This window comes from Schistocerca gregaria, chromosome 5 (genome assembly GCF_023897955.1).
Source record: "Schistocerca gregaria isolate iqSchGreg1 chromosome 5, iqSchGreg1.2, whole genome shotgun sequence".
NCBI lineage: Eukaryota > Metazoa > Arthropoda > Insecta > Orthoptera > Acrididae > Schistocerca > Schistocerca gregaria.
This window is the reverse complement of record NC_064924.1, coordinates 379,171,026-379,183,737: the sequence shown is the minus strand read 5'-3', so window position 1 is coordinate 379,183,737 and position 12,712 is coordinate 379,171,026. Positions and strand designations below refer to the sequence as shown.

The following is a 12,712-nucleotide window of genomic DNA, read 5'->3' as shown; positions in this document are numbered from 1 at the left end:
CTATTTACAGTCTATTTAATCTTTGCCAGAATTCCTCTATGTCTGTATTACTGGAACTAAGTGATGTCAGTTGATTCGGTAAATGAAATGCATACAATTGCTTTTTCTAGCAGAAACACTCTCCAAGCCTTCTTGACTGATAAAAGCTGGCAATGCTTAAGCCATGAAAATTTAATAGAGTAAGTCTGCCTCCACAGCTGAGGTGGCAGCGTGTCTGACAGCCATATGGAAGGACTGGGTTTGATTCCTGGTACTATCAGAGATTTTTCTTTGGTGAGGACTGGATGCGGTGCACTCAGCCTAGTGATGCCAATTGACTAAATAATAGTGGTTCCAGGCCATTAAAACTGACAACAGCCTGGAAAGCACTGTGATGATGCCACACTCCTCCATACCACATCCAGTGACACCAATTGCAAAGGATGGCAAGGTGGTCAGTCAATACCAATGGGAGTTGTGGGTGAAGTTTATATTTTTTAAGTTAGTTACCCTGATCCATAGATCAAATTCACAATTAATATTATGATGTGGAACTGTTCAACAGAACAAACATAAAATACTGATATAAAACTAAATAAAATTATTTGTACAGCTGCGAGCTGGCCATTTAGAGTTTTTAAGGGCTAATTACATATAAATTTTATTTATTTACATTTTTTCAAGAAATCACTGAGCTTGAAGACTACACCAAATACCATACATAGGCAGAGTTATAAATTGATAAAAATAATACTTGCATATATTGTAGCAGGGGTGCATGTATTCATCTTGATATTCTAAATATATCACATGCTGCAACAGATGACGTGTAGCTTGGAATTCACCGAATGAATACAAACATCAATTAACTAGGAAAGTTTTCAAGTCCCTGGGGGACAGCTTTGCTTCACAAATTTCTAAACTATGTGGCAGCTTGTTGGACCATATTTGCTCATTGCTCTAAGGACTATTGAGAGGTTAATTTTAATTTTGTCCTCTTCCTGAAGTAGTTACATTTACTTCCAGTGTTGTAATTATGGATATCACAGCACTCATTTAATTTGCGTTTCCTAGTCTTAAACGATACAACAAGCCTCTACAAATATAAGGAACACATTGTTAAATGTGTAACAAAATTGGGGGAAGGATAGATTTGCTACATTGCTACTCATTTTAAAGATGACCCATTGAGTTGCAGACACACACAACAGAAAGACTGTTACACATTACAGCTTTTGGCCAAAACTGTCTTCAACAAAGAACACACACACACACACACACACACACACACACACACACACAAGCAAGCAAGCACACCTCATGCACACACGACCTCTACCACTGGCAGCTGTGACCGGAATGTGACTGTCACTTCAGCAGCAGTCTGGAATGGGTGGGGAAGGAGAGGGAGAGGGAGAGAGAGAGAGAGAGAGAGAGAGAGAGAGAGAGAGAGAGAGAGAGAGGAATAGCAGGGTAAGGGTGGAGTCAGAGAAGAGTGCTGTCTGGCAGAGCATGCAGGGGCTAGACTGTCAGGTGCAACGTCGGGATGTAAAATGGGCAGAGGAAAAATAGAGTAGCACGGAAGGTGAAAGGACAAGCAGGTACATTGGCAGAGAGTGGATAATGTGTTGTAAGGATAAATTCCATTTGCACACTTCAGGAAAGCTGGTGGTGCAGGGGAGGATCCAGATGGCCCGTGTTGTGAAGCAGCCATTGAAATCACTCACATTATGTTCAGCAGCATGTTGTGCTACAGGGTGGTCTACTTTGCTCTTGGCCGCAGGTTTATGGTGGCCATTCATCCTGGTGAACAGCTGGTTGGTTGCAATGGTTGCAGCAGAGCTGGTATAGAACATGGCTACTTTCACCAATGGCTCAGCCTCTGATGGGCTAATGTAAGCCTGTGACAGGATAGGAATAGGAGGTGCTGATGGGTGGATTGGGCAAGTCTTGCACCCGCGTCTTCCACGGGGATATGATCTGTCTGGCAAGGGTTTGTGATTAGGAGTGGCATAGGGATGGGCTAGGTTGTTGTTGAGGTTGGGAGGGTGACAGACACTGCTTTAGGAAGGGTGGTAAGGACCTTGGGTAGGATGTCCCTCATTTCAGGGATGATGATAGATAATCAAAGCCCTGATGAAGAATGTGGTATAGTTGTTCCAGTCTGGGGTATTACTGGTTGACTGAAGGGCACTTTTTTTTGTATCTGGCTCTTGGGTGTGGTGGGAGGATGGGGGTGCGTGGGGGAAATGGCACAGGAAATTTGTTTACAGGCTAGCTTCAGGGGATAGTCTGTGAAGGCCTCAGTGAGACCTTCAGCATACTGGGAATGTGAGCTGTTGGCCGTCCCCAGGTGACAAGGCTGTGGGATGCATTTTTTGATGTGGAAGGGATGGCAGCTGTCAAAATGCTGGTACTGTTGGTGTTTGGAGGGTTTGATGTGGACAGAGGTGCGGATGGAGCGATCAGAGAAAAGGATTGGAATGTATACCGCAGAGATAGGCTGGACAGTGAAGGGGGAGGCGTGTTTATAGCGATAAGAAGTGCAATAGTATCGAAGGAAATTGACGGAGATTCGAATTGTGAAATGATTTGGGTGAAGGTCACGGTTAAAGCAGGCTCAGACATGGTAATTGGATGTCTCTATAGGCCCCCGGGCTCAGCAGCTGTTGTGGCTCAGCACCTGAAGAATAATTTGGAAAATATTTCGAGTAGATTTCCCCACCATGTTATAGTTCTGGGTGGAGATTTTAATTTGCCGGATATAGACTGGGAGACTCAAACGTTCATAACGGGTGGCAGGGACAAAGAATCCAGTGATATATTTTTAAGTGCTTTATCTGAAAACTACCTTGAGCAGTTAAACAGAAAACCGACTCGTGGCGATAATATATTAGACCTTCTGGTGACAAACAGACCCGAACTATTTGAATCAGTTAATGCAGAACAGGGAATCAGCGATCATAAAGCGGTTACTGCGTCGATGATTTCAGCCGTAAATAGAAATATTAAAAAAGGTAGGAAGATTTTTCTGTTTAGCAAAAGTGACAAAAAGCAGATTACAGAGTACCTGACGGCTCAACACAAAAGTTTTGTCTCAAGTGCAGATAGTGTTGAGGATCAGTGGACAAAGTTCAAAACCATGGTACAATATGCGTTAGATGAGTATGTGCCAAGCAAGATCGTAAGAGATGGAAAAGAGCCACCGTGGTACAACAACCGAGTTAGAAAACTGCTGCGGAAGCAAAGGGAACTTCACAGCAAACATAAACATAGCCAAAGCCTTGCAGACAAACAAAAATTACGCGAAGCGAAATGTAGTGTGAGGAGGGCTATGCGAGAGGCTTTCAATGAATTCGAAAGTAACGTTCTATGTACTGACTTGGCAGAAAATCCTAACAAATTTTGGTCCTATGTCAAAGCGGTAGGTGGATCAAAACAAAATGTCCAGACACTCTGTGACCAAAATGGTACTGAAACAGAGGATGACAGACTAAAGGCCGAATTACTAAATGTCTTCTTCCAAAGCTGTTTCATAGAGGAAGACTGCACTGTGCTTCCTTCTCTAGATTGTCGCACAGTTGACAAAATGGTAGATATCGAAGTAGACGACAGAGGGATAGAGAAACAATTAAAATCGCTCAAAAGAGGAAAGGCCGCTGGTCCTGATGGGATACCAGTTCGATTTTACACAGAGTACGCGAAGGAACTTGCCCCCCTTCTTGCAGCGGTGTACCGTAGGTCTCTAGAAGAGCGAAGCGTTCCAAAGGATTGGAAAAGGGCACAGGTCATCCCCGTTCTCAAGAAGGGACGTCGAACAGATGTGCAGAACTATAGACCTATATCTCTAACGTCGATCAGTTGTAGAATTTTGGAACACGTATTATGTTCGAGTATAATGTCTTTTCTGGAGACTAGAAATCTACTCTGTAGGAATCAGCATGGGTTTCGAAAAAGACGATCGTGTGAAACCCAGCTCGCGCTATTCGTCCACGAGACTCAGAGGGCCTTAGACACGGGTTCACAGGTAGATGCCGTGTTTCTTGACTTCCGCAAGGCGTTTGACACAGTTCCCCATAGTCGTTTAATGAACAAAGTAAGAGCATACGGACTATCAGATCAATTGTGTGATTGGATTGAGGAGTTCCTAGATAACAGAACGCAGCACGTCATTCTCAATGGAGAGAAGTCTTCCGAAGTAAGAGTGATTTCAGGTGTGCCGCAGGGGAGTGTCATAGGACCGTTGCTATTCACAATATACATAAATGATTTGGTGGATGACATCGGAAGTTCACTGAGGCTTTTTGCAGATGATGCTGTGGTGTATCGAGAGGTTGCAACAATGGAAAATTGTACTGAAATGCAGGAGGATCTGCAGTGAATTGACGCATGGTGCACGGAATGGCAATTGAATCTCAATGTAGCGAAGTGTAATGTGATGCGAATACATAGAAAGATAGGTCCCTTATCATTTAGCTACAAAATAGCAGGTCAGCAACTGGAAGCAGTTAATTCCATAAATTATCTGGGAGTACGCATTAGGAGTGATTTAAAATGGAATGATCATATAAAGTTGATCGTCGGTAAAGCAGATGCCAGACTGAGATTCATTGGAAGAATCCTAAGGAAATGCAATCCGACAACAAAGGAAGTAGGTTACAGTACGCTTGTTCGCCCAATGCTTGAATACTGCTCAGCAGTGTGGGATCCGCACCAGGTAGGGTTGATAGAAGAGATAGAGAAGATCCAACGGAGAGCAGCGCGCTTCGTTACAGGATCATTTAGTAATTGCGAAAGCGTTACGGAGATGATAGATAAACTCCAGTGGAAGACTCTGCAGGAGAGACGCTCAGTAGCTCGGTACGGGCTTTTGTTGAAGTTTCGAGAACATACCTTCACCGAGGAGTCACGCAGTATATTGCTCCCTCCTACGTATATCTCGCGAAGAGACCATGAGGATAAAATCAGAGAGATTAGAGCCCACACAGAAGCATACCGACAATCCTTCTTTCCACGTACAATACGAGACTGGAATAGAAGGGAGAACCGATAGAGGTACTCAGGGTACCCTCCGCCACACACCGTCAGGTGGCTTGCGGAGTACGGATGTAGATGTAGATGTAGATGTAGATGTAGATGTAGAAGTCAACATCTGGGAAGGTGGAACGCTGGGTTGAGTACTAGTTGAAGTCGATGGAAGAGAAGGTGTTGAGGTTGAAGGAATGAGGATAGGATATCCTGGCCCTTAGTTCCGATCATGATGATATCGTGAATGGATATAAGCCAGATGAGGTCCTTGAAATTTTAGGAGGCTAGTATTTTTTTCTCCAGATGGCCCATAAACAGATTCGTATAGACCTGCCACAAGAACCCTCCTCCATCTTTATGTACCAGTAACCTACTGTCTCCACACCATCCACCAGCTTCCTCCCCCTTGTCGTATTGCCTCTTCCCCTCTTCACATTTCCTCACTCTTTTTGTGTTCTACTGTTTGCCGGCATACCCACTTGTCCATTCCCCTTCCCTGTTCCTCTCCTTTTCCTCTCATTCCCTTTTCCACTCGTTTTTTTTTTTTTTTTTTTTTTTTTTTTTTTTTTTTTTTTTTTTTTTTTTTTTTTTTTTTTTTTTTTTCTTTCCCCCTACATGCCCCCACTCTGGACTATGGATCTGGCAGTTTCTAGTCCTTGCACATCCTGCCAGACAGTGCCCTTCTTACCCCTACCCCTACCCCTACCCCTACCCCTACCCCAATCCAGATTGCTGTTCATGTGACATTTGTATTCTGGTTGGAGATGCTGGATGTAGTGATCATGTGTGCATGAGATGTGCTTTTTGTATGAATGTGTGCATATTTGCTTTGCTGAAGAAGACTTTGGCTAAAAGCTAAATGTGTAACAGCGTTTTTGTCGTGCCTGTCTACAACTTAACGAGTCATCTTTACGGTGAATAGCAATCTATCCAGTTCCTAATGCTGTTGATATTCCAACCTCACGTTTCCATTGTTTATGTTGGGCAAAAGTTCCACAGCAGGATGTTCTGCACTTTAGTTCATAGATTAACATAATTGTTCTCTTTTGTAACTGCAGTATTCTATTCAGGTGCAGGTTTGCCATACAGCTCCACAATTCAATGTCCTAGTTAAGAAATCAGTGAATTGTTCCATAGCACACAATTTTTGAGGTTTGACTTGATCTATTTTTGGCAATTGGCTTGTCTGATACAAAAACTGCTGATTTTCTTGTTTCCAGAATTCATGTGGTTTGCCCAAAAAAAGATTTTTGTCCTAGTGGACACCAAGGAAATTAATATTATTTATTTCTGCCGAAGTAATACCACATAATTATATTGTTTACATCAATCTCATGAGAACTAATTAGTTTTAATGTTAGTAGCTGGGATTTACTGACGTTAATGTTTAGGCCTTGGCATAGAAAATATATGGTTATTTACTGTCAGTTGCAACTGGTTGTAATCCTTCAAATTCTTTCTCACAAAATAAGAGGGTAGTGTCATCAGCATAACTTACTAAATGTGAGTTGAAGAGTTGTGTCATGTCATTGACATAAACCAGAAAGAGGATGTGGCCAAGGGTTGACCCCAGTGGCATCACCTGGATTACTGTATCTCTAGAAGACTGGCAATCAATGATCATATTATCTATTTTGCACGAAAGTTCAGTACACTACTTGTGATTTGTTAAGTACATGAACAGTAACTCCATAGATGAGCCACCGAGTGAAGTGGCACAATGGTTAGCACAATGGACTCGCATTTGGGAGGACGATGTTCAAACCAATGTCTGACCATCCTGACTTAGGTTTTCCAAGATTTTCCTAAATTTCTTATGGCAAACGCTGGGATGGTCCCTTTGAAAGAGAATGGCTGACTTCCTTTCCTAATCCAATGAGACCTATAACCTCACCATTTGTATCAGACAGGTCAACTGGTAAAAATAGATCAAACTTTAAAAACTGTATGCTGTGGAACAATTCACCCATTTGTTAATTATGGTATTGAATTGTGGGGCTGTATGGCAAACCTGCACCTGAATAAAGTACTGCAGTTACAAAAGAGAACAGTTAGGTTAATTTATGGATTAAAGTGCAGAACCTTTGATATTGTAAGCTTTCAGTTTCTTAATGAACAGCTCATGGTTAACTGATCTGAAGGCTTTGAAAAGATCTAAGAATACACCAGTTGTGTTCATTCATTCCTCTAGGATATACACTTTGTGGAGGAATTCACTAATTGCAGTTGTTGTGCAACAATCTTTGCTAAAGCCGTGCTGTCTTTCTGTTAACAATTTGTTTTTTGCAAAATAAGCAGAGAGTGCAGAAGTGATAACCATTTCAAACACATTACTAAAGTAGGGATCATTGATATTAGGTAGTAGTCTGAAGCCTCTTGTGTGCTTCCCTTCTTATGCAATCATTTAACAATGCTTATTTTTAGACTACTAGGATAAGATTTTTCACCAGCACTACAGTTGGTGAGGTAACTTAGTGATTTAACTATTTATTTTATGCATATTTCAACTAAAGCACTCGTGGTACCATCCCAATCAGCTGAGTATTTCTTTCTGTAATGTGAGAATTATCCTCTTTATTTCATTTTCCTTAGCCTTATCACATTCAAAGTCCAGTGTTTGAGTGATGTGATTTAGTTTCTCTCAGTGCGCATTTGTAATGTGTGTTGTAGTGTGTATTAGATTTCCTATTGGTGATATGAAATACTTACTAGAAAGGTTACATATTGCTTTTGGGCTTTTATAGTACTACTATACTGTATAATGTGTAAGGTTTTGCTATCCCTAGTAGTGGAAGCCTTTCGATAATTACCAATCAGTTTGTGGCCAATGAGGCCAGGACAGGCCATAAGGCAGAATCTGGGATTAGCAGAAGATTGATCGGTTTCCAGTTTTATGTTAGTGGACTTTTATGGTTCATTACTTTGGGCCCATTTCGTAACTGTTATTCAAAGCTCTTTTCATTTTAACAATTTTGTTACTTTTTTAGGTGCTGATTTCTGTATTATATCTGTTGTGCAAGGTGGTCTGAGTAATGAAAGTCTATATTACCATAATTAACTGTGTCTTCAGCAATTTCTTAATTATTGCGTACTATATCCTGGTAGAACTAGAAGCTCAGATCTTAATGTCCATGGAAACTATATTTCTAAGACTTAAGAAGTTACTATGTCTAAGGAGTTTGTTAGTTATGTTGCTGGAGCTTGTGTCAGTTTTAAAGTCTTGAAGTACATAAGGTCATTGAGACCATTGTGACTAATTAAAGTATTGAAACTGTTAAGAAAATGGATTACATCTACACAAGGTGGCCTATATATTCCCATTGCTTTGTTTTATCACATTTACTCCGTGCTCTTTTAGTTGAATTGCAATATCACCCACTTAAAAGTGCAAGTTTCTTAAACTGAATATGTTCAGTGACAAAGATGACCATACCATCCCTTTTATGCTGCTTTCTACAGTAACTGTTTGCCACTACATAACCATTTAGTTTATAGTAGCTAATTTCATTACATTTTAGACCATGTTCAGTTAACACTAACAACTGTGGCAAATGGTCATTTACAAATACCTTTAGTGTACTAAATTTATTTCGAAAATACTACACATTCAGATGTATGATTCTAAGTAGTGCCTGGGTTTCTTTTCTATTTATACAACTGTGGAAGTTGCAGTACTCTGTGAGAGCACTGTTAGGCTGAGGTTACTATCTGCAGCTGCTCAGAGAGATACCTTAAAGATGTATTTGTGTGAACTCCATACATAGTTCTTATTAGTTTCATTTTTGCAATAAATACTTTTTATCTAAGCAAGGAGTTACCCAAGAATATTATCTCACAAGGCATCAATGAATGAAAATACACAAAATATGTTAACTTACTGTAGTCTGTATCACCAAAGTTGGCAGTTATTACTATGACAAAAGTAGTTGAACCTAAAGAATTTAGCAGGACTTCTGTATGGAATGTCAGTTTAAGTTTTCATCAGTTTGCACATCTAAGAACGCAATTGTCAGTGGAATGTCTTTAGCAGTACAAAACTTGGTGAGCTGCAACTTTTTTTTTCCAAAGTGTAAAGACTGTTTGTGCAAAACCATTCAGTAAACTTCACACAACATCATTTGCTATTTTCTCTGTTGATGCTTCTTTGCTCAGCTTCACAACATTGGATGTGTAATGTCCAGACTGGACTAATTCTGCCTCTTGATTGCAATAGAATGGCATATCAGTAATGTAAAGCAGGAATATTAATGGGCCAATAATTACACTATATATGACTACCACTGCAATTTCTCTTAATGCAGATGATGTTGCATCTCTCTTTGTATTAATTGAACAGCCTAAGATAATGTTCTGCATTCTCTTTCTCAAATAAGAACTAAACCAGGCATTTGCTGAACTGTGTTCCCTAAAATGTTAAATTCCCAAACAGATTATTTTGATTGACGCAATTAAATGTCTTCATTAAGTCACAGAAGATCCCAGTTGGCGATAGTTTACCATTTTAAACATTTTTATTAGCTCAGGAAATGTATAAGCAGCTTGCAGTAGACGATCCCTTTTGAAATCAAACTGTGATTGGCTGAATATCCCATTTTAACATAGGTGGATGAAAACCCTAGAGTACACTACCAACTCAAATATTAAAAAATGATTCAAGGAGTGACACTGGACGATAGTTATCGACATCTTTGGAGTCAGCCTTTTTATATAGGTGCCTAACAGTGGCATATTTCAATCTTTCGGGAAAACATCCTGAGTTAACGATTCATTACTTAGAGGACTAAGAACATTATATACTATAGGGCCATAACTTTGTAATGAGTTATTGGAGATATAATCCATCCCATGTGAACTTTTGCTTTTTATAGTCATTATGATATTTCTTATTTCAGATGGTGATGTGTGATGTTAATTCATTAAATGTCCTCTGTAATGCTTCCAGTTAGTAAAAAAGTGGCTACTTTAAAAAAAAAAGTTGATAGCTTTACAGTTTAGCTGCTGTTTAGTTGGTATTGTAGGTTAACACTTACATGATTACAACAGTATTTTCAAAGAAAATATTTGTACATTTGTAAATACTGAATTTTATTTATAGTAAATTATTATTTGTACTAAGGCTTTATAAAAAACAATGCTACTTGCAATGTAGCTAACAGAACTTTTGAATCCCTGAATCTACGTATACGGATAAGTGGTAGGAAGCATGGTTAATAAGGTAGGTTTCATGCAATCCAGTCCATATGCTCAGTAAAGCAGTTAAAATGTTTCTGTAAAATTTTCTCTAGTTTACAGCAAAATTTCACATGCCCATGTTCTTCCAACTCTTTCATTGTGACATTCACCAAAAACTTTTACCTAAGAGTTCAATAGCTACAGCTAGTAAATCTATGTGGAAAACATTAAAATGCAACTTGCCAATATAAGTAACCATAACAAGTAGCAGTCTCTCTCTCTCTCAACACCCGCCAATTCAAAACTTAATATTTTGTAAACACATCTCAAGTGAGGTTAAATTTAATATTTTTTTGTGGTTTCGAAGCCTGTAGCACTCCCTTGGACGACAAGATGAAGGATTGTGCAAACACAAGAACTTCTTGAAAATATAGTGCAAGTCATCAGATGAATTACTGTTGGCTCTACATAATGGTAAAAACAATCATGGAATTATTGAGTAATGTGAATACAAATGGAAATAATTACAGGTACATTATATGGCTGCAGGGATTGTAGAGAAAGTATGTTGTGGTACATGTGTTTAAAAATGAGAGAAATAGATTGGAATGTAACAGTAGATAGAATGATAACTATGACGTGTGAAAAGAATTTCAGCTTGAGTATTATAAAAGGAGTGAAGGAAGACAGGTTTGGTGGAAGTACATGCAGAAGTTATTAAAACATAAATCGCTCTTTAAGTGGTTAAAGAAATCAATCAAAGATCATGCCCAATTGCTGAGGCTCACTAATAATATATACAGTGTTTGTGTTAATGTATCCAATGTGTCAATTTACTTATAAGTTAGTTGTTCACTCAAAGGTTACCCCTGTGGTAAATATATTTTGAAAATATAGTGTAGACAAAATTTTATCACTTTGTTGGTGTTTTTTCTCAGAACTAAGACAAAATTTGTATCTGAGCACAATAGCTTTACAATATTTTGCCACGTAACTGTAAGCTTTACAATATTTTTCCACAGAACTGTACATCAGAAGCAGTGCAGGAGATGGTTTGTAGTTCTGATGCAAAAAGGAGAGTGCTTACATTTGTGATAGTGTCAACAACTTTTCATTAAATTGAAGTTAATTGCAGCTTTAGTCTGAACATGAATTAAGAGAAAGAAAAATCTCTGGTATTTCAGCAATATTTTCTTCATTTTACTCATTTCAAGAGAATTTTTTTTTTATGCAGTTCAGTATGTGATTGTGGTCAAAGACCAATGGCATCCAGTGCTTGAAGTGAATGTAACATAGTCACTGCTTTGAATTGTAGGAAACAGTTGTTTTGTATTCACACTACAACAAGGAAGTTAGTCCCATCAAGATATCAGATTGGACTAATACTAAATAATTTGGTGATTTTCTTAAACTTTCAGTCTTACTGTATGTTTTCATTTGTCATTTACTTGTAGGCTTCAGTAAGAAGATACGAGGGTGAGTCAAATGAAAACCTTAAATTTGTAATAACAAATCGAAATTCCATGCCATTATCCTTTAAGTTGGTAAGCGTACTACAAACAGTGTGCAGAATGGCCTGTAGGTGGCAGCATAGTGCAGATGCACACGTACCGTCGCAGTGTCAGTATAAAGATGCCCGCCCCACTTGCACCAGGGAAGAACAGTGTTCTGTAATTTGGTTTTTGCGTAGTGAAGGTGTGAAACCTATTGAAATTCATTGACAAATGAAGGTTCAGTACAGTGATGCATGTTTGTCACAGCAGCAAGTCTACGAATGGAGTAGGAAGTTCACAAATGGTGTGACTTCAGTGGAAAATGCTCCTCATCCAGGTCAGGCACAATGAGTTGTGACTCCACAGAACATTGCAGCAATTGAAACCGTAGTGAAGGAAAACCACCGAGTGACACTGAATGGCATTGCAGCATGTTTAGAGATTAGTCATGGGTCAGCACACCACGTTGTGCATGATGTGCTCCAGTTTCACAAAGTGTCTGCAAGATGGGTGCCATGGCAGCTGACTCCTGAAATGAGAGAAAGACTTGTTGATGCTTGTGAAGAACGTCTTCAGCACTTTGAACGAGAAGGTGATGGCTTCCTTGCAAGAATCATTACTGGGGACGAAACCTGGGTTCGCTTCCACCAACCGGAAACTAAGAGAGCGAGCAAGGGATGGTGCCATTCCTCATCACCAAAACCAAAGAAGTTTCAAACGGAACCATCAGCAGTGAAAGTTATGCTGACTCTCTTTTGGGACGAAAAAGGTGTCGTTTTGGAGCATTACAGGCCTGGAGGGACCACTGTCACCAGTGCATCATACACAGATCTCCTAAAAAAATCATCTGCGGCATGCAACCTAATCAAAGCGACGTGGATTGCTGTCAGCAGGTGTCCTTTTGCAACATGACAATGCAAGGCCCCCACACTGCCCTTGCAACAGTTGCAATAATCACAGGCCTGCATTTTGAGTGTCTTCCTCATTCACCATACTCACCAAACCTTGCCCCCCAGTGATTTCCTTATGTTTGGATCACT

General features: G+C 39.6%; 1 protein-coding gene across 1 annotated transcript in view; it reads left to right on the top strand.

Annotated features, from left to right (window-relative positions):
• Positions 1 to 12,712, top strand: part of LOC126272044 (golgin subfamily A member 2-like) — a 101,991-nt gene that overhangs the window by 34,737 nt on the left and 54,542 nt on the right. The window lies entirely within an intron of this gene.